The 22,910-nt window shown below is 45.4% G+C and overlaps 1 long non-coding RNA gene across 1 annotated transcript; it reads right to left on the reverse strand.

The window, feature by feature from the left end:
- Positions 1-4,046: 4,046 nt before the first annotated feature.
- Positions 4,047-17,890, reverse strand: LOC137852735 (uncharacterized). Its single transcript, XR_011094012.1, has 5 exons — positions 17,815-17,890; positions 15,805-15,938; positions 14,441-14,587; positions 5,350-5,478; positions 4,047-4,773 (listed from the first exon to the last, which is right to left on the reverse strand). It is a non-coding gene; the product is annotated as an uncharacterized lncRNA (long non-coding RNA).
- Positions 17,891-22,910: the final 5,020 nt, after the last annotated feature.

Here is a 22,910-nt window from a genome sequence, read left to right on the forward strand (position 1 = left end):
TTGCAGACAAGAAGCCATGGATGAGAACAAAAGAGGGATGGGGAAATAAATGTCTTGGGGAGGCTCTGACAATTTCAGAGATGAGAGGTGACAGAAAAGATTCTGAAGAGAGAAGTAAACAGAGTGGAAGTCACAAACAGGAGAGCTGACAGACAGGAACTGTTTGGATTTTAAATGAGCTCAGTGGACAGAGAAGGGGAAAGATCATTGAACTGTTACCCATGAATGACAAGGATGGAAGTGGAGCACTGCGAGGAAGAAGACATCCAGCATATTTGGCAGCAATAGCTTTAGGAGGGTCTTGAACGGGGACACGGTGGCAACTGATGCTGCTTAGTCTCTGACACATATCAAAGAGGGAAATGGGGATGAGTGGAAAAGCATCCAACCTAGGAGGAGAGTTGAAGAAGAAAGAAGCACCAGAAAATTCAGCACAGACAAGAAGAAAAACCCTTCGGCATGTGCAGAATTGCTGATGAAGTGTTTACTGATGAGCAGTAAGAGAATCTCATCATGTCAGCTCAGCGAGCTGGGAAAAGCACCTCACAGCTGAAAAGGGGCAGAAACAGTCCCTCAAACAAAGGCAGCAGAAATGCAAAGGGAGCATTCTGGAGAGAGCATTTTTAGTACAGTGAGGGGGAAGCAGAAGAGGAACGTTACAGCAGAATAGGAGATACGGATCCAATTCCTTTTTCTTGACCTGCAAAAAATGTTTCCTCTCCCATCTACCGAAAGAAAAATATCACCTTTCAAGTTTAAAATTAAGCCTCTACATTTTTGGAAAGGACATCAGGGATCTAAGGGATAAGAGGTCCTAGAAAAATTTGTAGCTAAAAACCTTCCTAACTCCACAGAAGAGGTCTCAGCAAATATCGATTAAAAAAACACCAGCGATAGCTAGCAATGGCCAGAAGCATATGCAATGCTCCAGTTAACCTGCCACGTAGTGTTTGCTTGTGTAACACATTCATATTTCTCCGATAACATTTACTAAGAGGTTTCATACCCACTGTTTTGTCCTCTCAGAGTACAGACCTCAAATAACAGGGCTGAGACTACCAGTAGCTCACTTCTTACCACAAGTACTGTAACACACTTCACAAAGGAAGAGCAAGGAGGAGCCCTTCAGTTGCCATTACCTTCTGTGTGACAATGCCAAAAATTAGTTATCTGAAAAGTGCATGAAGATTCCTCTGCTCTGTAGTAGTGTGGCCACTGGGACTGCACCTATTTGATAGAGGGTGCTACTGTTAGTGGGCTTGAACAGTTCTTAACTCCACTTACCTAGGGAAGGGCGGGAGGTTTTCAAAACCATCAATGATCCAGGAAGGGCAGGCAGGGAGCAATAAAAGAGCTCTGGTTTCTCTGACAAGAATGCCTAAGCATTAGGAGCTATATCAGCAAATTTAGCTCAGACTACTTCGCCAGAAAGGTCCATTGGCATCCAATGAGGTAAGGCATCTATGAACACGACCATGCTAACGCCCACACTGATGCACCTAAACACACCGCATGAGCTGCACTGAGCTGTTGCAGTTAATAACAGCATTCTCTCTGGTTTAAGCCTGCTGGCCTCCCATAGCAGCCCATGCTCACCAATGGACAGGAGCCACCTCCATCTTGATCCAGCAGACCCTGCTCCTGAGCAGCCCAGAGGGCTTGCTGGACACCGTGACACCACATGCTGTATCCTCCTCCTCACCATGGATGAACCACGCTATGCTGAGCAAGGGAGAGAAGATGCTCTCTCCCTTACAATGGAGTCTCTCAGCCTTACACAGATTAAGCACCCTGTAAGAGGAGCACTGGAAAAAGCAAGGTGGGATTGTATTGTATTAATGTCACTTAATGGTAACTGTCAATGATCGTGATGGAATAAATATGGAAAGGAAATTACTGTAATTGATTGACAGTCTGGAAGCTTCCACATACTATATAATGAGAGAGACCTGTGAGAAGCTGCTGCGGTAGAGGCTATTAATGCAAATCATATGCACCATACCTGCTCTCTGAATTATGCAATGCCATGTGAATGTCTAATTCATTTCACCAGGCTTGTCTCTATCCAGAAAGAATATTCCACTGACATGCTGATTAGTATATTAGGAGAGTTTTAGAAGTTCAGTGGTAGAGCGGGTGCCATTGCAGTGTTATTAATTTAGTTCAGAACAAAACAAACAGGTCTCTACAGCCATCAAAATCACTACATAAGTCTACAAGATAAGTTTGTCATGCCTGATGGGAAATTGCAGGAAGGCCTTGTGATATGCAGTAGGAGTTAATGAATAGATAAGGAGGGTATCGCTTTTCTAGGAAACAGTCGCTGAGGACTTGAGAATTGAAGACAAGGAAAAACACTTGATATAGCTCCATGATATTGTGCATTGCTTTCCAAAGAACATTGTGATAACAAGTGGACAAGAAATTTAAAGGGAATTTAGAAATTTAGTTGGCATATTCATATTGCAACGGTGTCACAGACACACATATAGGAACATGATGTCTGTCCCAAGCTTTCTGTGCTAACACCATCATATTTTGCCTCCAAAAAAAGTATATTCAGATCAAATATCATTTAGATCAGTGATGAAAATGATTTTGAAGGAATAATCATGGCCCCTGGGGAGCACTTGTCCTTCGTGCAAAGCCGTAACACAATTAACACCACAGTGTCTGCTAAAGGGAAGCACAGACCTGGGCCACAGGAGACCTCACACAGTTTCAAATTAAGCCTGGGGACATGAAGAAAGCTCGCACAAAGCCTCCTGTGCCTGCATTGGCTGTGTCTCCCTCGTTTCCACAAAAGTAAGAATCATTCAACTTTAACAAGAGACTGAGAGAAGGCACTGCAAATGTACACAGCACTCCTCACTGCTTTCTCAAAATAGCTATTTTACAGGTCTGAAAAGTAAATAATACACCTGAACATTAGCCTTGTGTCATTCATTGTCTAAAATGAACACTTAGAGCAACCATTTTACCTCAACATTGCCTTCATTAAAGGGTCATAGGCTGGCAATGTCTAAAAAGAGGCAGAGGGCCCACCAACAGGGTTACTAAAGTGAAAAATGCCTGAAGAACTGCCTTGTCTCAAGATTAATTTTGCTCTTTTCTTATCGTACTAACAGAAACCCAGCCCTGTGAGATACTTCATCCTTTTATGCCTGCCCATCACCCTGTGGGACACGGGAAGGCCTCACACAGGGCAGCCACATGGACATGCAAGGCCCAGGGCAAGGCTAGGCCTTCCATGTGAACCAGCATTGAAGGCACTTGCTTTGACTCATGTAGGAGAAGGAAAATCATGCTTCTTGCTCCTCATGGATCATAAGAGGCCCCAAGGCACCTCCATGTCTCATATGCAGAAAACACAGATAGATCCATGCGATAGATTTTCAGGATCCTCTCCAGTGATCTGTACAGGACCTACATTTTCCATCAGTTTGCCTGCAAATAGCACTTGCACAAAAGCAAAGGATGATCATTAAGATTTCATAGAGTTATTACTTGTGTGGTGATTATACAAAACAGCCCCATTACATTCTAGGCTTTATGGCACCTACATACGCCTAGGGACAAATGCTGAGAGCAGAGCCAAAAGGATCTTGAAAATAAATGGAATGAGGCAGTGCTTGATATTTGGCAAGTCAGCACTGTGGAAGCAGAGATCCACGTGTCATTGTAATTGTGGAGGAAAAGCTGCTGAAAGCCCCACTGGATTCAGGTATTATTACTTTATTAGACAAAGAGCCACATCCCCAAAAGGCCCAAAAAAGAAAAAAAAAAAAAAAAAACATGCACGAACAGCCCCTAAGCAGGGTACAGTGATTTCAGCAGAGGGAGATGCAGAGCTGTAAGCTCCAGAGAAATCACAATTTCCTGGCAGATGCACAGCTCCCAAGGGGGGCACAGGCACCCCAGAACCTGCAGACCCACAAAGGGACTGGGAGTACCTACAGGGATGCAATGCTTTTTGCTGTTTCCCCCCACACACCTTTTTTTTTTTTCTTTGCACAGCCCCACCTCAGAGGCTGCTTTAGGAAAGCAAGGATGCAGGATGGTTTAATCAGGATTGTCTTGTTAGCAAAAAGAATAAACTCCCGGTGACATTTTGATGTTGCGAATTCACACCACAGAAATCCATTAATGCTTCTCGGGGTGGGGGCTGAATTTGTCTGGGAGGGATGCTCAGTGCAGCACGCTGGTGAGGAGCTGGGGCGGGGATGGGGAGAGGTTCTGCAAGAAGCAGAGGAGGCTTTTTCAGCCTTGGAGGAGCTATTTGCCACCTGGGGGCCAACACTCTCAGATTTTTGCAGAGATTGATGTATTCAACATGCAGAAACACTCTGAGGGAAAAATATTTTGCATGAGTTCAGCTTCCAAGATTTCAGTATTTTACTTGCAGAACAGCTCGATTCTCTCTGTGCTCATTCAGCAGGAAGTTTACTTTTGGGCAGGATAGGCCAGAAACACAAAAATCTCGGTCCAGATTTCATTGCTCCCAAAAGCACAGGCGCACAAGGACCGGGAGTGCTGCACCGCCAGTAGCCAGCTGTGCATGAACTCCACTCTGGCACCCCACGGGGCAGGCGCAGCTTCTGCAGGAAAGCCGATCCTATACCTTGAACAGCGCTCTGCACAGCCCGGTAATGAAAGAGGACGGTATTAACATTCCAATCAAAACATCCAGGAGGAGGAAAAGGAGAACTGGTCCTTCCAGTGTCAACTCCAATTAGTGGGAAATAGAAGCCACAGACGAGAAATAGGAAGCATCTGTATGTGAAAGCATGTTTAGCTTTGAAGCTGGTGTGGGAATATTGGCTTAGTCCTTACTTTCCCCAAGTGTTATGTCATCTCATGTGTAATGTTGACACTTACAAGGATTACTTATTAAATAATTCCTTTACAAACAACAGGGAATAATTCTGGCCTTTGATATAGACAGATTACGATCTCAGATGCTACTATAGAGATCTTATATTCATCTGAACAGGCTAAGCACATTAAGAATCAGAGAAGAAGAACACATGAATGCAGAATATGGAAAGTAAATCATGGAACAGGAAAATCAAAATAGCCATGCTGAGCCACAGATTTTAGTACCTGAGAAAGGGAAATTACTAAGATTAAATCAGCCCACATCAGTCATTTTAGTAAAAAATGTGTTCCATGCCAATCTGGGTGGAAGGTCTTAATTCTTTTGTCTTGACTTTTATATATATTTATTTAAATTTAAGTAGTATCCCATTTTGGGAATGCAAGAAAAAAAGGGAGGGTTTAAGAATAGCCTGCAGATGTCTAATTAACCTGACACTGCCCTCCAGTCAGGCGCAGTCAGCTCCCAATTACCTGCAGGTGCTTTAGCCAGGTTGTGGATGGAGCCTGGCACAGCACAGAGGTTCCCAGGCCAGCTCTGTAGGGGTGCAGCGCTGCACGTACACTGCTCTCCTGCTCCTCCTAGTCCTGGAGCAGTTCAGCCTGTCTCAAAGAGCAGAGACAGAGTTAATAAGCTTTGCTGGTGCCTGTACCAGCTCTCCACGGAGCTGTCCTGAATACCACCACCACTCTGCTGCAGAGCCAGGCACTGCTCAGCCTGGAGACCCCAGACCCAATGCTATGGTCCAGGCAAGCTCTGCTTCATGGGGCTGCAGCAAGGCTCTGTAACATATAACAGCAGGCTTGGAGACCTTTCTGCCTCAAGTCCTAAGAGGGCAGATGCAAGGGGCACTGACTTTTTTTTTTTTTAAAGCTATTTTTTCCACTAGGACTTCTCTTTTTCCAAACCAACCATATCTGAGCATCTGCAGTAACATGGATGTGGGGGGAATGACTTCAGAAAAAAAAAAACTAAAAAGCAACAGCATTAATTTAATTTGCTTCCTCAAACTGCAAGTCCTTGTACGTGCTTAAAGCAAATGAGGCATTAAGGCTGTGAAAATGCACGGAGGCCCCTGCAGCAGCACTTCCTTCAGCAGAATGAGAATGGGAAGGCCTTTTCACAGCGTCCCATTGTCCCCGCCAGCCGCTAGGTGTTCGGCCCTGGAGCTCCAGCTAGCAGCACAGTATGGGGTTACCCAGGGCAATGAGCGACAAACAATTTAAAACTTTTCCATAAATCTGAAAAACAAAGAGGCTTTTTATCTCTGTGCTGAAAGAAGTAAAGGAGCAGAGCCTACATCCCCAGAGCCCACTGCTCCGGCCTGATCAGAGCAACCAGGCTGATGGCCTGACAGCAGACCTGCAGCAGCCAGCCTGCTTCTCAAGCAGGAAAATCGCTTCAGAAACCCTCCCTGTGGCTTGTCACGAGAGGGGACGCCCATCCCCTGAACCCCTCTGTCCTTCCTGCTGGTGGAGACAGGCTGTTGCTTCTGCTGCTCCTCACACCACCAAGAGGCACGGAAACCTCAGCCTCCTCCTCCGTGCTCACAGCACCACAAAGGCAGAGCAGGGCCCACCGTGAGCCTCTTCCTGAGCTTTACAGAGAGCCTCATGCTCTTTATTGAAAGAAATCAAGCCAGAAACACTCTTTTTTTTTTTTAAAAAAAAAAAAAAAAAAAAAAAAAACAGCAATTGGAAAAGCAAAGTGAGGAGAACTTTTTCCAACCTAGAGTGGCACAGAGCAGAGAATACGGACTGAAATGACTGAAAGCCTGCAGAACGTTTTATAAAACAGTTATTTTTCCCCCCTAACAATGGTACTCTGTCCCTGACATGAATCAAAAATGTCACAAGGCAGTTTGGGGAGGCCGCGTGTGAATGCTGGGTATTGAGCTGCAGCAGCTGCAGGCAGACTTTGTGGTTAACCCTGTGAGACTTTCACTGCTACAGCTGGCTTCGATTCTGTCGCTGCGTCCAAGCAGCCGCTCCTTCCCACTGCGCCACTGCTAAATATAATCACAGCCCTATCAGCACCGGCATTTCCTCCGCGAGCATCACAGGACCAGCTCAAAGGGAAAGGCGTTGAGGGAGGCGATGTCTGTATGTATCCCTGCACCACTGAGAAGCCTTCCCTCCAGTGGCAGTACTAGGAGGTCCTGCGGCATTCTCTTCAATCTGGAACACCAAGGTTACCCGCTCACATGTTTATGGCTGTGCTATCCAGCTCTACAACACACTTCTTTCCTAGAACTATCAGCATAACTGATGCTCTCAGCTTGTGCAATACCAACAGCAGAGGCCAACAAGGCAGTAAAGTTCAGCTATTTTGCCTCTCAATTGTCATGAAAATTTCCGCAGCTCTCCAAGCTTTGGATAGAAGCCTGCGTTACTTTCAGGTTGGCTCATATAAATGTCTTCCTCACAATAATCTGCCTTTCCCACAGGAAAAAAGAAAAAAAAAAAAAAAGGAAAACAGAGCCAGAAGGAGAGGTGCACAATTCTAAAGAAACACAAGCCTGATTTTACATGAAAAATGTTGGTTGGAAAAAAAAAATGAAAGTTATGCTTTATGATCCATGACTGGTTTCAACCATCGCATCTTTCCCAAGACACCATTTTGAATGGAGATCTTGACTGGTATCTTTAAACCAATTCGGTATTGCTGTAGTGACTCTGAAGTAATGCACACAAAATTGAATTGGTTTTAAATCCTAATCAAAGCAATTTAGGCTAGTGCAGTAAGTTGCATACACTTCTGTGCACCCATGCAACTCCTTGCATACTGATTAGTCCCATCACAAAGTATTGGACCAGTGAGGTTCTAAAATAGACTCTGGTTAAAAAAAAATGAAAATCTTGCATCTCAGTGGATTTATATGCACATAGGAATTTACGTATTTGGTCAAGTTATATGCATTTGCATCAATGTAAGCCCACAGCCAGGTTAACTGAGCAGAAGATTTGCTCATTGCTACAGAAGTGATTTAAAAACTACCATCTTCCTTTAAATCTGTCTTCCTCACCTGTGATATCCACAGGAAATTCTTCTGGGGCCCTACTTTGGTTTTTATTTTTATTTTATAGGTTTTCCTCACAGGACAGGCTTGGCTTTCCTAGAAGGAAGGCTTCAGCCCTAACCAGTGTCTGGTGGCTTTTTGCCACTGCATGTGTGACCACTCTGTCCCAGCTTTATTGCCCTGCTGATGCCATCCCCCCCCACCGAGCTCCCTGAAGCACATTCCTCTTCCCTGCAACCCAGCCCTACGGGCAGTATTGTCTTCCCAGCACAAATATGCAACAGATACCTGCAAGCGCAAGCCACTGGAAGATGCATATCAACTTAAAAACACAAGGCCTTTCAGATGTGGCCTCTCAAAACAAGCAAGCATGCATTAGCAGCAGCAGCCACACGTTTTTTTTTCCTCCCCACAGAGTTTTTAAAGATGGAGGCAAGGAAAAAAAGGCAAATTTCAATGTCATCAAGTTGCTTGTGAGTGTGCTGTGTGGGATGGTGCAGCAGCCAGGAAAGCTCCTGCTTCTTTCTGTCACCCCAGGCCTCTGCTCCACCTGACAGTGTTTTAGCCTGGAGCATACCTAAGGGCTACAGCACAAGCTGCCCAGGAGGAGAACAGAAACATAAAGGCTTGGTTGCATCATTAGGCCACAATTTGTGCTAATCCCCCAAATTCAGTGGGAGAATGTGAGCACCTAGGAGATAGCCTCACTTTGAAGAGGAGAACTCAGGACTGGATTTAGACCACCTGTCATCCTTTTTCCTTTATTTAATTCCTACCCCATCCCTCAGCCCCATTTCTTTACGCTACGGAAAAATTTAAAAGCCCTCCTTCCCTAATTCTAATGCAAGCCTCCTGACAGCCAGCAGGACTGTTTTAATAAGTCTTGGCAAAGCATGTCCATTTTTAATCATTCAATAGGAAAAATAAAAATAAAAAGAGAGATGGAAGGAAGAATAAGAAAAAGAGGAACTTCAGACTGTATACAAGTGGCCAAAAGGTGCAGCCTGGTGCCATTTTAAAACACAGATCTGCCCATGCCAAAACCATCCTGTGGTGCTCACCATAAGGCTCTGGCCTGCGGCCTGCAAATAAAATCGGGAAGAGAGGAATGGATGGGAGCAGAGGAGCAGAAAGCTCTCACTGCAGCAATGGGAGGAGCTCAGGGGGAGCTCCCCAAGGAGCACCCTGACCTCCCAAAACCCACACCTGGCCCATGCCCCTGTGCAAAGCCTGGAGCCCCACTGGCAAGCAGGGTTTCAAGCTGCAGAAGATCCTGCCTTTCGCACAGCAGAACCTGGCCATCTCCACAGCACCTTCTGAAAAAGAGGGTGTTTACCCTTTTACTTTGGCCAAAATCCTCTCCAATTAATTGCAACCCAGGCACACTTGCCTCCTCCACTCCTCAGGTGGCCAGGGCTCTCCTCCCTGCCTTTTCCAGCAGCTATCACGCACCACCCTGCCCACCCCAGAGGGTGGAGGTGGCCAGCCCCTGTGTCACCTGCCCAGCACCTCAGACAGAGCAAAGAAAACAGCAGGAACCACCCCGCAGCTTCACAGTTACTCGTGATGCTCATCAGTGTGCCTGAAAGTTATCAGCCACGAAAAGGGAAAGGCCCCAGGAGTGAAAAGGGAACACAGGATGGCTGGGCAGTACTGTCCCACCCAAGCGTTAGTATCAGCCCTCTCCTGCCCCCCAGGGCAGGGCTGTCTTTGTAGCATCTGGGGAAAAAAAGAGCATTTCCAGATCACACATCTTCAGAAGTCTTATCCTACATGCCTTGGTAAATCCTCAGGGGCTAGGAGGCCACGTGGCTATATGGGAACAGAGCTTGACACTGTAAGGCTCTGGCCTTTTTCCTAACAGCGAAATTGGAAAGTGTCTGGTGTCTTTTTAGTCAAAAAAAGGGGAGGGGGACTATGCCACTTGACTAACCCAACAGCTTTGTATTACCGCTGTTGTTTAAGCTTAACCTACATTGTAGTAGTGGGCCTCCTTGCTTGGAAGTATGGTCTATATTGCTGTTTCTGCCAGCACACCTTACACCTGTGTATACCGAATGCAAGGAAATCAGCAAGAACAACACCTGAAAGCTGTTGAAGTAATTCCCATAGGCTTTCACTTTCCTTAGACCCAGACTAAGATTTTTTGCCTGAATATAGTTTTTCAAAACTGCTTTGCCCCATGAAGTCAGTGAGGACAAGTCAAGCACTCATGGGTCCAGAAACTTGAGTTGTGCAGCATCAGGGGATGAAATCAAGCCCAGGTGCTATCATTGCAAAAGTGTGCTTTAGGTTCATACCCTCCACATGGATGAGGGACGTGTGTGGGCATTATATGGCCAACCAAATTACTACAATAGATGCACAGACAAAGAATTGTGTGTTGTATATAAAATTGTATAACCTTGTTCTCACTTAACAGGTGTACACTATGCATTTTTCAGACTATAAAAATAGATGTTTCCAAGTTTAAAATATTTGGATATTCATTTTTCAGATTTCACAGGTGTTTGTCTGATTTTAGAATTAATTTTCAACTATAGCATAATACTTTAGAAGAGCCCAAGTCTAATAACACAATCTTCTCACACAAACTTGGTGAGCTGTGTGTTGCCCTTCATGAAAGCTACATATCTCCAAGATTTACCTACAATGAAAGCAGTGAAGAGAGTATTAGCATGTGATAGAACTGTATCAAATTGGAAGACTTCTACATTTCAGTTTTTCTTATTTATACTTATTTTGAAACAAGATTTCAGTCACCTCAACATTAAACCCTGTTTGACATTGTAATTCATGGAAAATCCAGTTTTACTTTAATCTGTTCCGTTATGAGATTTCCCACATTTTATATGCTCTACACAAAAAGAAGTTATGAGACTCAAACAGTCTAGAGAAGTTATTTTGCAAATGTTTCCTTTTAAAAGTTTCAGGGAAAAAATATATAGGCTAATCACATGCAAGGACTGTGACTGAGAAGCAAGAAGTTCATCAACAGTCGCAAGAGGAAGAAAACAGTTGTTCAGTCTCATAGTGCTTGCAAAGGTCTTAACCTTCTGTATGTTAACAAGAACAACCCAAATCCATGAGTACAGCTCAAGAGCATCTACAGAAAAACTTGTATTGGTAGAGATGCACCTTTGCAACTTGTTTCCATTCTTTTCACATACTTTTTTTTGCCAGAAAGAGTTGCTCAAGCCATACTATGAGCTCAGCAGCTAAAGAATTTTTCAGACTTTCAGTAGACAACACAAGTCTAGGAAATCTTAATGTGAACAGCCATAACTGTGAGCTTTAGGGGAAAGGTTCATATTTGTTCTGAAGATGCCAGGTGCCTGGCATCATAGAGTTGTGGCTAGTAGCCAAGCCAACATCATTGCAGGATAGATAAGTAGCAGTTAAGAAAAAGCCAGAATCCCACTGAAATCAAGTTTTGCTATCAAAACAAAATAACAAAAGAAAAATCAACAAATCTTGATTTCAATGGATTTGGGATTTCACAGGAAATATTTTCCTGAGACTTGCTATATTATTTCTCTTTTACTTAAGCTTACCAAATTCTACAGACAGTATGGCCAAGAAAAATACCTGCATGCAATGAAAGTCAACAAGGAGAAATTTGCTTGCTTAAACAAAGCTTGAAATACAGGAAAGGCCAAGAAAACACTTTGTTTCTTGCTACCTCAGATCAGATAAAGCATGCAGTTGCTTTCTGCCAGCAGTAACATATTTTTGGACATCTTACCATCAAGGGAAACCCCAGATCTCTGTTCTGTTTTCTAAAGCATTACTCACTTGAGTGACTGGGAGAAGAAGAAAAAAGCAAGAAAAAAGGCTTTGATTTCTTTGCACGGATCCCATCCCTCCGTCCTAGTCACACATTCCTCAGGCACAGACTCTCCTGGTCCAGCCTCAATCCTTCCCTGTGCTTGGTACTTCACCTACCCATACTTGGCTTCTTATAGCAGAGAGACCTCACTAGTTAAGGTGCTCCTAAAGCCCTGGTCTTGCAGCTCCAGCACACCTCCGCAGCTAAGAACTCACACCTAATCACAATAATTTGTCATAACTAACTGATAATTGGAGGCAATAAGCAACAAAGCCGGAGAGATCTCAGATCTGCCACCACGTTCCTCCGACCACCTGGCCAACTTTGAAAGGCTTGTCGAAGGCTGTGACAAGCACATCCTGCACAGGGCTGATTTAACAGGAGAGGTGAGCAATGCTCAGCCTGAAATCCCATTCCTGTTTTGCTAGAGCCTCTCAGGGATCCATTCCGTAAAGGTCACTGTTTATGGCAATGGCCCAAGCACCCACTGTCCCCCTCCAATGGCTGCCACACGTTTCCCACTCATTGTCCCACTGCCATTGTCCTGATTTTCCTTCGGCAGAATGGCCACAACAGCACTTTTCATCACTGAAATGCACAGCACAAATGGGAAGCACAAGCCAAACAAAAGCTACAGCCGTTCTGTTTACTAGGGAAAAAGATCAATGGGCTTCACTGAAAGGACAGGAAGCTGATGTTCTCACTGTAACTTGTTGGTAAAACAGTGAATAGTGCTATCGAGGCTGACAAAGGCTCTCTTTTTTTCCCCCCTCTTTTACCCTTTTTTTGAATGAAGAATCCAATGGAGAGGGTTATCATGTAGTTATCAGCAGGCCATGAAATAGGGAGCATCAGCAAGTTTATTCAACTCCTTTATTTGCTCTTAGAGAGTTGAACAGAAGGCTAGAAGTGCACACTGAAAAAGAAAAAAAAATCACACACAAAAAGACAGCCTGCTGCAGGGGGAAGGAGGGGAGAATCAAGCAGGAGCACAAGTCTGAGGGGTTTGCAAACACATCTCAGTCTATTGCTGAAGATGAGCATGGTCAACCTACAGAAACCACTAACCGTTCCTTACGCCCACGCAAGACCACACTACTGCTGTGACAAGCCAGCCCTTAGGGCCCTATTAGAAGCACTACACCTGGTGTTTACATGACTAGGCCCTTATTCGGCTGCATCTGGAACACTTCAGGATGCTCTAGTCTAGTCACCATCAACATTTACTGGGAACCTTAAAATGGGAGCTGTGCTCTGGTAGAAACACCTCTGGATTGAGCCATCTGATTAGTAAGGATCATGTTGTCCTTCCACAGACACAGTTTACAACTCAGAAAAAAAAATGGGTGATAGAGTGACTAACATTTTGCTTGTGTAAATAGCCTGTGCACCTGGCTTGTGCATTAATCATATACCTGCATATTTGGGTATATCCCATACATTGGGCACACTTTATGTACCACACATGTATCTGCAATGATGGTAAAGAATTAAAATGTTATCATATGACTAATGCCAAGTGTTTTGCAAACATGAGAAGCAAAAATCTTTTTGCTCTCCCAAGACTCCTTTGCAATGTCCTACATATAAAATTTCATACTCCAAATTCAAAGTGAAGCTGAACACAGGGGAAATTGTGATTTTCCTTCAAGGCTCAAAGGAAAATTCAGGATTATATGAAATACACAAGGTTAGTTATTAGTAATGTTGTTCTTCAAAGGACTATAGAAACTGAGAAGACTGATGTCATGGGAAAGCCAAGTAATTGGTGAAAATGTTTTTAAAGGTTAACTCTTTCTTCTACTGCTTTTGAAGAACTGTAAGGAGATATTTGGTAAGATTTCCATCTTGTGCACTTTGTGCCCGGAGTGTGATTCCTTGGGCTTATCGCTTTCTGTGAGCCCATTTTCATCCTCAGGGTCTTTTAGCCCCATTTTACATGCTGATATAAAGCTGGTGCCCACAGAAGCCTGAACACAGCAATACATCAGCAAGATCTGTCTGCCCCACTGCACACACACTGCCTATTGCAGAGCCTTTGAGAGCCTTCCAGTTCACCTTAACCTCTGTGGGGAAGTTTGCTTCCCTACTGGCCAGGGTTGTGTACATGCATAGAATCACCTAGGTTGGAAAAGACCTTCAAGATCACCAAGTCCAACCATCAACCTGACCTACCAAATCCCTAAACTGTGACCCTTAGTGCCATGCCTACATCTCTTAAATACCGTCAGGGATGGGGACTCCACCACTTCCCTGGGCAGCCCAGTCCAATGCCTAACCACCCTCACCATGAAGAAATTCTCCATAACATCCAACCTAAACCTTCCCTGGTGCAACTAGAGGACTTTTCCTTACATTCTGTCGCTTGTCACCTGAGAAAAGAACATGTAATGCCAGCATGGGGTCGTGTCACCAGAGGAAAGACGCCAACACCCAGCATGGAGTATGGTCATCCTTGTTCATTCCGGGTGAACACTATTCACTCAAGCTACTGCCATGAAGCTAAATTAGACCAGAGCTTGTGGATATTACACAGTATGGCCCTAATATAAGCATACTTGAAAAGCAGTTTGTACACTTACTGGAATCATCAACATCCTCTACCTGTTTACCCTCAAACAATGCTTGCAGCCCACTTGTCTTGCACAAGATGCACACTGAGGGACGGAAGCCAAGGCAGATTTGAGGGCATCTTGCCCATATTCAGCATGCTCACCTCTGCCTCTTGTGTCAGATCTCAACAGAGCCAAAATGAAGGCAAAAGCTTCCCCAGGATCTGCAGCACACATCCACGCACATGGACAGCCAGCACTTGGTCCTCTTCCTATTCCTTTTTTTAATGAGAGTTGACAGGCCAGGACTTCTATTAGGGTTTGCACCAGGAATAAAGAACGTGTAAACAATGATTCACTCCAAATAAAACATGCATAACCCCCTTTTTTTTTCTTAATATAAGAAGCCTTGCTTCTGTTCATCATTAATTTCTAATTCTACAATTCCTTGGTGTGGTCCTATTGAAACACCACTTGAGGTTTTTCACTAGTCACAGACACCAAAATTATTATCTGCCAGATAGTTTAGATGCATTTTGTGTCTCTGCACAGATACTTTCAAAAATTGCTATCCCTTACATTAAGGACACTCCTTCCAGGATAAAAGTTTACTTGACAAAGTATTCAGCAATAGTTATTACACTAAGTGTATATCCTGCCTTAATCCAACAGAACTTTCAGTTTTCTTTTGGAGGTATAACAGTTGAATTGATCTTTTATACAGGGAGACAAATTTAATTTTCCAGCTCTGATTTGGAAAAGAATGCCTATTCAAGACAGCACTTAAGCCTTGCTGAAGTCAATGAGACCTAAACACATGTTTACAATTAACCATGTGCTTAAGTGGTGGTCTGAACTGGGTGAATAAATGTGAAGTCAGTAGGTCGGCTTGCATAAGAAAGAATTACCAGTCTGAGAGAGAATTACAGAATTTGGCCATAAGAGGCTGGAGGATTAGTAACAAATGTGTCATTCCTGTAAGTAATTTATTTAAACCAAAGCCATAGCAGAGCTGTTTAGAGTGTGCTCTCAGATTAATTTGAAGGACAGACTTAGAACATAATTATCAACCAAGAACAACTGTAAATTTGTAATAATATATCAGAATCACCAACCAACTCTCAAACAAGATCTATAGAACCAAATATCCTGCTCGGATTTAATGAATTCCAGCCTGTTTCAGAGCTAGGTTGTGATTTCACATGGAAAACTGAATAAGTAACAGTGCAGGCCAGAAAAGTAATTGTGGCTCAAAAAATGAAACCAAAGAGCACATGTAAGAGCCTCCGAACCCTGCCAAAATTGTTTTTGCGGTAGCAGTTTATGAGAAAAGTATGAGAAGCCATCAACAGAGCTTAAGGGGTTTAAGTTCCCAACTCTCATTGACTGATAAGGGTCCTGGAGATTGTCAGACATTCCTCTAGGTGCTCTTAAGATAACTTAATGAGGAGGATAAAATCCCTGTATTGGCCATATTTAAAGAAATACAATGTGATTTGCAGGCAAGTTTATGGTGTACATCACTTACCTTCCTTCCCATATTCATTCCGCATTAGTGGCACGTGACTAGCTGGTACATCTACGTTTGATGAAGAAGGTTACATACTCCTGCACTGCAGAGGAGAGGAGGAAAGGGAATCATCTCCAGATGTCACTCCAGCTCTGCAAGATCAATGTGAAGTGTAACAATTAAGAAGAAAGACTTGGACTGACAGACCTTTTAGAAGAAAAAAAAAATCCACTCTCCTACTGCACTTTTAATTCATTACAGACACAGCTGGCTATGGAAGTGACCCTGCGAGCTGAACTGATACCACTTTCTCAGTGCCAGAAATGAAAACTCCCAACAAGAATTTGAAGAGCATAGGGGTGATTGCAGCCTGCTGAGGCAACACAGGGCTTCAGGACCCTGGAGCAGCAGTGGGAGCCATCCCTTCCAGTCACGTCCCCTCCTCCTCCTCATCCTCTCTCTGAGATCAGCAGAAGCAGCAGGCTGGGCATCTCGCCTGGCTTTCCCCTCTCAACAGGTAACACTGCTGCCCCTGTGCTCAGAGCTGCACGCAACTATTCTGGGGTGTTCCAGGTAATAGCCCAGCTCTAGAGGCTGCGACACCTCTGGAAGTTACTAATTAATTCACCACAACTGCTCTGCCCTCTCCACAGTAACTAAATCCAGTGAACGTGTGGGTTGTCAGGCTAAGAAGAGCAGGGCTGTGAGGTACAGGGATGGATACGATATTTCCTAAAATTTTCCTCAACTAAATTCAATGTGCAACTCTCCAGGGAGTCACCACATGAGAAAAAAAAACTCTTTGGGATGCATGCCAAGTGCCTATATACATAAGGCACAGCATGCACATGAGCACGGGCAGCATTACTGCTGCTGGAGTGATTTACATGCATCAGAGCCCTGGCAGGGCTGCTGCTGTGTTTGGACACATCCATATGTCTCTGGCTGCCAAGGATAAGCGAGCTCCAGCACGGTGCCTCTCCTGGGACCCTGGCAAGCATGCCTCAGGTGCAGGCACTCTGCCTGCAGCCCCGTTCATAGGAGCAGGGCTGCACAGTCCAGCTGCCCCGGGCTCCCAGGACAAGTGCCAGCCCTCCAGTTGCTGAAAAGGACTTTTTTCCCCAGAACTTAAACATTACATACACAGCATTTCAGTTGGTCCTAGAAACACAGTAAAACTGATGCAGGTAATACCTCTGATTTCTAACAGATATAGGAAGATATCTTTCAAAATAGCAATGAAACACAAAGACCTATTGACTTAATGCCATTCCTTCCATACTGAGACATTTCTGAAGCTGATATCAGCCTTCCAGTGTTTGAGAGCTTTCTTCCACCAAGCAGGTCTGACCCACCTCTGAATCATAGAGCCATAAAATAGTTTGGATTGAAAGGGACCTTAAAAATCATTTAATTCCAACCCCTACAACTCCTCCCACCAGCCCAGGTTGCCTAAAGCCCCATCCAATCTGGCCTTGAACACCTCCAGGGAGGGGGCATCCACAGCTTCTCTGGGCAACCTGTGCCAGTGCCTCACCACCCTCTGACTAAAGAATTTCTTCCAAAAATCTGATCTGAGTCTACCTTCTTTTAGCTTAAAACCATTACTCCTTGTCCTATCGCTGCACTCCCTGACAAAGAGGCCCTCCTGTAGGCCTTTCTGCTTTCCTGTAGGCCTCCTTTAGATACTGGAAGGCCACTGTAAGTTCTCCCCAGAGCCTTCTCTTCTCCAGGCTGAACAACCCCAACTCCCTCAGCCTGTTCCCACAGGAGAGGTGCTCCAGCCCTCTGATCATCCTTGTGGCCCTCCTCTGGGCTTGCTCCAACGGGTCCACATACTCCAGGTACGGTCTGAGGAGAATGGCATAAACAGGGTAGAGTCACCTCCATCTACCAGCTGGTGACACTTGTTTGGATGCAGCCCAGGATGCAGTTGGCTTTCTGGGCTGCAAGCGCATCTCAACAGCTCACATTGAGTTTTTCACCAACCAACACCTCAACCCCACATTTTCATCTGCCCAATCTTACCCCATAGCAGCTCTGACTCGTGCAATCACCACCCTCCCATTTCCAGGAACCACTCCTGAGGAGCCTCTTTTAAAACATCGCAGCCTGTCTTTCAGATGACCCATCTGATCAGTCTTAGCAGGTGATCAAAATCCCAGCCACGTCAGCTGTTGCTTAATCACCTGCAGCCCAGACTTGGAGAACAGGTTAGGATGCCATCTCTTTGCCCAAACATGCTCATCCCAGGGTTGTTGCTGTCGTTGTGGGCTCCATGCCAGGTGCAGGAATTTCTCTTGATGTTTGCTATGGGGTTTAGAGAAGCACAGAGGCAAAAAGTGAGGAGAAAAGGCTTAATAATACCTTCTCCCTGGGACTCCTCATGGCTGGGAGGGCTGGATCTGCTGCTTGTGCAAGCCCATGGACATCTTCCCCCAGCTCAGACTGGGCAATGCTCATCATGGGGGAAAACAAGGGAGCGAGCAGCAAAGCAGGTCTCTGCCCTTCCCCTGCACCTCCTGCCCAATGTTGTACTGTCCCTCAGAGAGGAGCACACACTCCGCAGCCTCTCGCTGGCTTTGGGTGCACCAGATGCAGCTGGTCAGCAGGCCGAGCAGCCGCACTTGGCACACGGGCTCCCAGAGCCAGAGAGAAACCACAGCGCGGTGCTGGGGATATATGAGTTGTCAGCGCCGCAGCGGGGGAACACGAGGCAGGGATGGATGAATGGAGGCTGCTCGGCTGCCCCAGCCCACCCAGCTCAATCTGCCTGCCTTCCCTCAGCTCGCTTTCTCTTGTCTTCATTGTAAGGAAGTGCAGCGGCTTCCAAAAATGCTGTATCTCCGCACAGCATTCATGTGCTGCTTTGCAGAGCCCCTCAAGGCACGATGCTGCGCTCGGGACACCCCACATGAGGGGGCTTGCAGGAAACATGCAGGCAAACCAAGCTGGGCTGGGGTGGTGCAGCCCCCGTTCCTACTGCAGATCCCTTTGTGATCACAGTGCAATGTGTGACGCCGGCTCCGGCACGGTTTGGAGGCAGCAAAAGGCACGCCAACTTCAAAGGGATCTTGGCTGCCCAGAGCAGCTTCTTGCAACCATTATTCTCACTGTACTTTCCTTTTTTTAATTTTTGGGGGGAAGCAGACTTCATGACGCATCGCACGAAGTATTTTTCTCGCATCCCCCACCTCCCAGCCAAGGAACACGAGGTGTGCTGCTGGAGCTAATGTGCAGCCCCACGTGAGCCATCTGCACCACACGTGGCCCCCATTTTGCGGCTCATCAGGCAAAAAGTCTGCTCCTCCCTGGTCCTGCACACATGCACATGCATACTCAGAGAAATGCAATGCTCCTTTTGGCCAGGAGACAGGAAAAGGCTCTTTGCTCTTTCACGTGGCTCCTAAACCTCATGCATGGGGGCTGTGAAAGGAATCGTGCAGGGACAAAGTACAAAACTTCAGCTGGCTGAAGATGCAGGGTAAGCCCTTACATAAGCACGCTGGTGGTCTATACATAGATCGACAGCTGGCTGGGATCACTTTACGGTCCAGCGACCCAGGGGTCAGGGCAAAGGAGGGACAGGAGGATGGCAGCACCTGCAAGTTTGCCACTAAAAAGCAGTGGGCAGGCTGCAGCCCCAGGGACAGGTCCCGGCTCAGACTGGAAGGACACAGAGCCACAAATAACAGCGGCCATCCAGTGCTGCAAGCTAGCCCAGGCCATTGTAAAAGTGCACAAAATGATGTGCAGAGAAGAAAGCACAAGGTGATTTTGCTGCCCTTAAGTCAGCAGCCTGCTTTTTTCAATTCTGAATGTGGATAACCAATGCTGGATGCAGGGGAGGTGCTGCAGATACCCTTGGAGAACTTACCCAAACTTTGAAATAAAGCTTCATCCAGGGGAGAAGAGCCAGGGAATGACACAAGGCTTCAGGTGTGAGTGGTCCAAGCAACCTGCCTTTGCTTCAAACCATCATCTCTCAAAGGGATTTCACTGTCCAGCAGAATTAGGCACATCTGGGGGCTCCAGGACTCACACGAGCCATTGGGGTATTTTATGGAGCAGTCAGCCCAATCTAAGACAGTCCCTCCCTGCTGACATGAGGGCTGGCAGGCTGAGCAGAGAGGCCAGGGATTGAAAGGACCATGGAGAATAGACTCATTTCTCCCTGCCAAGATAGCTTACTCTCAAGTCATTGCCGAAGCACATTTAACACCACGATGTTTGGAAGGAGCCTGTGTGGCACACATAGGTTGTGCTAGACAAGCATGTAGCAGCTTTCTGACCTGGCAGCAGGCATGGTGCCAGCACTTTTATACACATATTTTTTAGGTTTGGCTACTTATTGAATTGCCCATCCCACTTCTGAAAAGGATCTTCTGACTGGTCGTTTGCAGTAACACTGAAGCAAAGGAAACAGCGTGTTCCCACACTGCAGACCAACCATTACATCACGCCAGCAACTGATAGGAAACACTCCCTGCAGCTGCCCCAGCAACTCCACCCCACGAGCACATGTAGACCAGCCCACCCCGAGCTCATCGGGTCAGCATGGAGCCCCAAAACCCAGCCAAGGGGACCTGGCAGCGCTTCATACAGATGTGCATGTCCTAGGCTGCAGATGAAAGCAAGCAGCAGGCTGGCTGGTCCAGGAGCATCAGCCAAGGCTCCCGCTTCTCCTCCCACCCCCAAGGAGAAAGGCAGGCAGGTAGCAAGCATCATTAGCAGAACAACTCCATCCAAGAGTTGTGTCAAGGCTATGAGCTGGTCAAGGCTCTGAGCTGGTCGTGGCTGTGAGTTGTCGTGGCTGTGAGATGGTCAAGGCTATGAGCTGGTCATGGCTGTGAGTTGTCATGGATATGAGTTGTCACGGCTATGAGTTGGTCATATCTATGAGCTGGTCAAGGCTATGAGCTGGTCAAGGCTACGAGCTGGTCATGGCTGTGAGCTGGTTGTGGCTGTGAGGTGGTCATCAGTCTTCCGAGGTAGCAGCTGCTCTCATAATTAAAACCACCAGTCAACTTTGGCCATCTTAGCAGAGATACTAAGGATTTAATTGGAAATGACACCATAAATATTCTCCTTTTGTTAGTCTAGACAGTCCACTCGGCCAGGCCTAAGGCGTGTTGATGGAAAAGCTACTGCTGCCCTGTTCCATATCTAGCAAGTTAAGTCACTGGACTGGTGAAAGTGATGCATCAGTAATGGGTCCAAGTGAAATATTTATTTAAATGGTGAAGACTCCCCAGAAAACAATTAGCTAACATCTGCTGAACTGCCAGCAGCCTGATTTATCTCATTATTCAGCAAACCGTATATTTAGGAAAAAATATCGAATGAGAGCTGGTATGTGAAAATATTGCAACAGAGGACTGAGAGCAGCAAATTCTTGCTACAGAGGACAGCTAGTACTATTATTATTATTATTATTATTATTGTAATTGTGATTGTGCAATTTTTCTGCAGCCCCTTCCCTAGCAGTACTGGAAAGCAATCCCTCAAAGGAGCCTTGTTCTACCAATAGGGGTAATTACTATTTCTTTCACTAGAGATGCAACAGAAGAAACCTGTCTCACATCACCGTATCTTTTGTGGTGCCCCCACCCAAATTGCTAACATGTGTTTCAGGTCTGGGGCAAGCCTTCAGCTTTGGAAAATAAACTGAAAACAAGAAATTGAGGGGTTAGTCTAAGTGTTTTTCTTCCCCTCTAACCCGACTACCAAACAAATTATCACAATAATTCCAAAATGGCAAATCACCACTGGGTCCTGGGAAAGTCTCTGTAGCAAGGAAGCAGCTAGACTTTTACTTCAGAGAGTGAATCTATATAGTAATAAAATTTGCATACTTTATAGCCATAATAAGTGAGCCTGGACCTAATGGGCACTCAATGCTTGCTACCGTTTGAGTTCAGCTCTAGAATCTGGCCATAAATATCACAGCTCTATCAGAAATTTTGCTGTCCCACAAGCCGTGTATCTTTCCCCAATGTTTTCAAACAGTAGTCGTCCCACAGTCCTGCCCTAGTTAGATACACTTTCAGTACATTTTTCCCCATATAAATATATTGCAATAATATATATCTAACGAAGTATATGCATCCAGTGTATCTATGTTGTCACACATACATTTTGTGTCTATGTTCACATACTATACATAAATGTTGTTTTGTTTAGAAATATACTGCTACGCTTTACCGCTTCAGTCATAAGTGAGTACGCTGAACTACAGCTGTAAAAATAAAGGGAACAAAAGTCCATTTTATGACATGTCATCACTTATTTTTTCCTGTTTACTCAGTAACTCACAGTGTCAGACAGGCTGTAAGGCCCCCTCAGCCCCTAGTGTGAACTCACAAAGTTCCTGCTGTGTATGTAGTCTTCACTTGCACTTACTTTTTTTGCCTTGAGTGCTCAGAAATTAGTCACCAAGGGTCTCAGCAAGAAGGCTGGGATTTTTTCCAGTACAAAAGTAGCACATGGTGCTTAGGACACTGTTTGAGCCCCAAGAATGCTTTAGGAAACTGTCAGAAATGAGGCAGGACTGGCATGTCTCCACTGGGGATGTCCCACGTGCATCTTCTCCAGCCACCTCAGCCCCTACCTTGGTCACCCACCTCCTGCACTGATGACATGAATCCCATGTGTTTATGGTTGCTCTGGATAAATCACTCTGGCTACAGAGTCTATTTGGGGGCTGCCTTTGCCTGGGTGTGACATGCCCTTGGGAACCAGATTAGCCAATGTATATGCTCTGAATACGTTCCCGTGTTACAGGGACAGCCCCCAAAGTCACATTTAGAAAGAAGCTGTGCCTGACTCTGAGTTAAGCTAGTTATTAACTCTCGAGACTGATCCAAGTGGCATATTCTACCTCAGGGTAATTAATGGGCATAATGCATCCTGAGGCAAGAAAACACCAAAGAAGCAGTTTTAGTCTTACTTTAAACTAAGCCAAGCAAGGCCAACAGTGTTCCTCTGAAGAGGGAACACAGGCCCATGTGGTTGATGTTATTACTGATACAAGCGCTTTTAGGAAGCGGTCAACTTTGTGCCAATTCGTACTTTCTTCTTTTATTTTTAATTTTTACTTTTTATTTATTTCAGGCATATCTTCC

The sequence above is a fragment of the Anas acuta genome, chromosome 2 (genome assembly GCF_963932015.1).
Source record: "Anas acuta chromosome 2, bAnaAcu1.1, whole genome shotgun sequence".
Lineage (NCBI taxonomy): Eukaryota > Metazoa > Chordata > Aves > Anseriformes > Anatidae > Anas > Anas acuta.